The following is a 6,000-nucleotide window of genomic DNA, read 5'->3' on the forward strand; positions in this document are numbered from 1 at the left end:
TACAGCGCATATAATTTTTGGCCGCAGTTCTGTCGATACAATGAATCCAAAGTCATTAAAATGATGACGATGATGATAACAATAATAATAACAGTAATCAGTGGCTTCAAACTTTGGCACAACTGAAGCAAGTTTGCGATAGGGACTAAATCGGTTAAATCGAGTGCCGTGTTCAAATGGTTCTTATTGTATCGACTCGGAAACGACGAAAGGCCTCGGCAGAATTTGAACTTGCTTTGGCAGTGCAGATTCTAAAATTCGAACGATACAAAGAAGATTAGCATGGACCCTGTGCAAGGATGACACGCAAATTCTTGAAGCGTTCCATATTTCTAAAAGGCGTCGAGCTGGCAGAATCGTTAACACGCCGGGCGAAATATTTAGTGGTATTTCGCCTGTCGTTACGATCTGAGTTCAAATTCCGCCGAGGTCGACTTTGCCTTTCATCATTTCGGGGTCAATAAATTAAGTATCAGTTACGCACTTGGGTCGATGTAATGGACTTAACCCGTTTGTGTGTCGTTGTTTGTCACCTCTATGTTTAGCCCCTTGTGGGCAATGAAGAAATAAGAATTTGAACTCAGAACATAAAAAAGGCTGAAATGCTATTAATTATTAAACATTAATGCTATTCTTATGAAGCAGAGACCTAGAATTTTAGTACATATTCGTTCTATAGAGTTATGAGGAAACGTAAAGAAATGTTTTCACATCAAAATATAAATGGATCTCAGTCATGATTTTCCTTGGTTCAGTTACTTGACTGCCCTTTGCATTAGCGTCTTAGTAACCTATATAACTCAAACGATGCAGAAATTTTCATCGCACAGCGAGACTAAACCGAACTTTTGAAACACACTTATGGCCCACCCAACAAGCTTTTACACGTTTCCATTTAGCAGATTTCAAATATAAGATGTGGGCTAAATGGTGTCCCTAGGAACATGCGATGCACATGCATCGAACAGGAGCCGAAATGTGGCATTATCTAGCTAAATTGTGAAGCTATCCTCCAGACTCAAACGGCAATCCTTAGAATATGAAAGAAACCGACATAATACATAAATGGATTCAATAAGACGGTGCACATCTAAATATGTCAACTACCTAATGTCCGGCATTTACTCTATCAAATTATGCACAACAATGAAGTCAGAGACGTAAGTAAATTATTATCGGTTGCCAATCGGAGGGAGGATGCACAAAGACATAAAATATACACACACATACTTCCACATAATTTCTATCTACCAAATTTCCTTAAATGGCTTCAGTCGGCCCACATCTAAATTAGTAGTCATTTGCACAAGGTGTTGTGCAGATGGAATTAGACCGAATTCACATAATGGGAACGACCTTGGTAACCACACCACCATTCCTATTTTTAAATAGAAAGGTGATTGCTTTAAGCTACACCAATCTGTATTGGCTACAGGCATTATCGGTTCTTCATCGTTAAAATAATGTCGAACTTGTCGGAGTGTATTCTAAAATAATAGATTTTTCGAAGGGCAAATGTAATTCCGTCTCAATATCGAATGACAAGTGATGGTGCTTTTTCTTTTAACAAAGGCGTCTTCGAATACAAACATTAATCGTTCTGGTTCACTGTGTATTAAGTTTTAATACAACCAAATTCATATTTGGCATTATCCATTCGGCGTCGAAAACTGATCCAGCGATTTATTCGATTCTTTTAATCTCACTAGCTCTGGAGTATACGGGTAAAGAAAAACAAGTAATTACAACCTAGTCATGTTGTGACACATTCATGCGGCATGAGAATTGCGTAAACGATCGATGCGATCTTGGAGTGTTCAGCCGTTTAATCATTAGTTTTCAGAATAGAATTTGTATTGGTTGAAAATTAAATTCTCATTTTATCCCACGCATTAATTTAACGTTATCCATCATTGCCTGTTTACGGAAGCAATTTCAGTTAGAATTTTAAACAGATCCTGCATATATTTATTATAAACACTGCCGACACATTATAATTTAGAAATTACATTTGTCCGCCAGTGTAAGGTACGCATGAGGAATTCAGCATTCATTAACCAGTTACTAACCTGCTTAGAAGAGTTCTTAGTAAAAGTTGCACGGCCAACTCTCAGAAACATATTTGCGAAGATAAAAGTTTTATCTCGTTCGCCAAACTGCTTATATTCCAAAAATCCTACACTATCAGTATGATGTAACGTATAAAAAATGTTATGGCGAAGCAACATGTATATGAGTGCAGAAGTCTCTTGTTCACATTAAACAAAATAGATATCTAAAATTAAGATTTTGTTTTCATTATATACATTATATACACACATACACACGCACACACACACACCCACACAAACACACACACACACACACATACACACACACACACACACACATATATATATATATATGGTGGTTGTCTACTCCATATACATAGTTTGACCACCTGCTGTACTTACATCTTAGTACCATCATTGTGTCTGCTGTGGCTTTTTAAACCAGACAATTTTCTGAAAAGACAACCACATAGATTGAACCTCTGATTTGGATCACCAAGTCCATGAGATAATTTCTGCTATTTGTGGATCTTAAAATGTCTTTTCAGGCCTCCGTCGGATTAGCAAATTTTCTAGCATACACTGCATTCAAAGATGTGCACTGACATATAGGCAACATAGTTGGAGGAGGTTCGTTTTCCATACGTTCGCATACTTACATACAAACACACTACATACACACCTATAGTTGTACAGGTATGCACGTGTGTACGTGAGTGTGTGTGTGTTTGTATATTACACTCTTCATCAAATTCTTCGAATTACTTTATTAATATTCAAGCAAAGAAATGCAAATGTATTGATATCCTTTCTTTTGATGGGAACGTGTGAGTTTATTAGAATCCAAATCTTTTTTCAAGTTTTTCTCTAGTGTAAGATACCGCAAATTAATATAGAAACTCAGGGTCCGGACATGTACGAATATATCAAAGCAATGATATCAGCAAATATTATAGTAAAAAATTAATTAGCTAAATAAATTAATTATCACGCATAAATTCAAAAGTATTAAAATATAGGATTATTGATATACTATTTCAAAATGAACAAATTGGAATGTTATGATCATGTGAAAGAATATAATATTTGTCTAATGTTTTTTAAATATCTGCTAATTATTTTGTGGAAATTTAATTAATATTTCTTCCTATTCATTTAAAAATTGCAGTTCTACACAATTAGATATATCTCTAATTTATTCCAAAGTCTATTAATACATTTCGCTGCTAATATAAAACACTGTGTCTATATTATCTGCATAGTAGCATGTAGTGTTTCGTGAGATCGTATTTAAATTGGCTTCAAAAATAAATATTGCTTGCGACTCTATCATTATTTTCATGAAAATATGCAACGCAGAAGGATGTTGTAGGTGTATATTACATTAATTGTAGTAGATGGCACGTAAGAACTGTCAAAACATGAACAATATACATTCAAGTTTTACGTTATTAAACAATTTTTATCTCGTGATTATTTTAAAGTATTCCTGTGATACGATTTTTATTCAACTATCAATGATTGTGAGTGTTTTATGCATATATATATATATATTTATTCATATATAAAGGCATATACAACCTATGTCTATATGTAAATATATATATACGTCTGTGTATATATAGTGGTTTGGTTTGTGGGCGTTTGGGTGTGTTTGTGTCTCGATAACTATATAATACTTATGACTACATGCACACTTATACATAGAACTATATATAATCTACTCTCTCTCTCTCTCTCTTTCACTCGGTGTGTGCTAGTTCCTGCACTTTTACACCACTCGCGCTTAGGCGCCAGAATGTAGGTGCCAAGCAATATTTCAAAGACTAAATACCTTTCCAAGTATCTTGTTATACAATCATTTACGAGAGAGAATGAGAGAGGGAGAGAGAGAGAGAGAAAATTCATGTTTTGTTGTGCTGTTGTCAATCTGTGAATAATAGCCACAATGGGACAATAGTTAACTCTAATAAAATACTAAGCAAAATCTATTGAGTATTATTTATTTGTTTGCATGACACATTTACAAACGTAATAAACATATCTGGGAAAGCCCAGGAAGGTGTGATGAGCAATAAGACATTCTTGATAACACTGGCGCCAAAGTGAAATACACTGAATCTTTTTTCCATGTATTAATTGTTATTACATGTAGCTCGGCTATACATCCTTCTCTATCTAACACTACCATTGAATTCTCTTTATTCTCGTTTAATTTGATGAAGGTATTGAAATAATTTTTCCAAAGTACCTTTTCAAGACAACAATTAATTCTTTCGCAACGTTTCTGTGCGCTTATGCTTTCAGTGCTTATGTTTCAAAATATCTTATGATATTTTAAATTGGTGTAAATATTATAAAACTTGCTCTAGTGCCCGCTAATTTTTTGTTCTTTGATTACAATTTCATACAAACTTCGATTGTATATTTGGTGAATGCCTAATAAATACATCCCACACAAGTGGATGAATGATTAAAAGCTTAATAAACCTCCAAAGGGATCAATGCCCAATAAAACTGACAGAGCGTGTTATGCTGTTTATCAAATTAGATTAATGCTCTTATGAGAACTGTGTTCCAAGTTTCACATTTATTAACAGCGGAAAACTAACCTGAGAAAATCCCTTTCTATTTGAAAATCGGCTTTAGGGTGTACTGCGCTTTTTTATTATTTTATGTGTATAACTGCGTAAACGTTTCGACCGATACTTGCTCTCGTGTTACGAATATGATACAAAACGTGGAAGACAAAATATGGTTAATGTATTCAGGTTTGTTAATAGAAGATATTATACCAAGATACTAGTAGGGATTCTAGTATAAATTTAAATATATACCAACCAAACTTTAACGTGCGAACTTCAACTAAACTCCTACACGAACGCATGTGCACATGCACCAACGCACACATATATACACACATATATATATACGTATATATATGATATATAGAGCGGGGAACAGAGAGAAAGAGACAAAGAGAGTAAATGTTATCTGACCTTACGTAGAAGTGTGCAAGTAATTATATATCTATCTATACTAAAAAACACACAGTCGCATGTATACATACATATATGTATATATATATGCATGTATATATGTATATATATATATATATATATATATATATATGTATGTATGTATGTATGTATGTATATAAATATAACTGTATAAGAATTGTATAATAGGAATTCTTCATAATGATCATCAGGTAAAAATTGATTAACAACGTAAAACTTTGGTACCTATCGTCCATTTCATGACAGTTAATACGTGTCATATACTATAATTACCGTAATACTAACCTACAACAAGCTTCTGCGTTGCGTGTCCGTTGGAACATATTTGTTCCTCTATAATTAATTCCATAAGTTTTGTTCCAGTGCTGATCTAAATGAATCTCACCTACCTAACAGATGCCCACTTTATGGTTAACTGTGGAAAGATCTCCCTCCTCAGTTAATGTTACAGACCTCTCCCTCCCACTGCCTTATAGTTACGCTAAGTGGACTTTTTCTCTGAAATTCGAAGCTAATAATCACTTCATAAACAACCATATGGTAACTAACCGCTCCGGAAATATTGGTTTCGCGAGCAGCGATTTTGAGGGAGAGAATAAGTCAATTAGAGTTATCCAAATGCTTAACTGGTACTTATTTTATCGCCCCCAAATGGACGAAAGTCAAAGTCAAGATTAGCCGAATTTGATCTCAAAACGTTAAGCCGGACAAAATCCCGTTTAGTATTTTATTCTTAGCAATCCATACAGTTGTCAATAGACTAATACTCATCACTTTAGAAATATCTCAGAGCCTGGATTATTGTTAACTTCTTTCGGAACAGAGTACGCATATAGATTTAGCCGTTACAGTCTGTCCACAGTTTATGGTTCATCTTACCCTAAAATGAAAATACAAACATCCACACACTACAAAACATCAGTACAACC

General features: G+C 34.3%; 1 long non-coding RNA gene and 1 other non-coding gene across 2 annotated transcripts in view; both read left to right on the forward strand.

Moving 5' to 3' along the window:
* The window catches only part of LOC149131489 (uncharacterized), a 518,316-nt gene that overhangs the window by 101,048 nt on the left and 411,268 nt on the right, over positions 1-6,000 (forward strand). The gene's annotated exons all lie outside the window — the stretch shown is intronic.
* On the forward strand, positions 228-334 carry LOC128250489 (U6 spliceosomal RNA). The gene has a single exon (XR_008266507.1). It is a non-coding gene; the product is annotated as a U6 spliceosomal RNA (small nuclear RNA).

This window comes from Octopus bimaculoides, chromosome 21, assembly GCF_046866305.1.
Source record: "Octopus bimaculoides isolate indiv1 chromosome 21, ASM4686630v1, whole genome shotgun sequence".
NCBI lineage: Eukaryota > Metazoa > Mollusca > Cephalopoda > Octopoda > Octopodidae > Octopus > Octopus bimaculoides.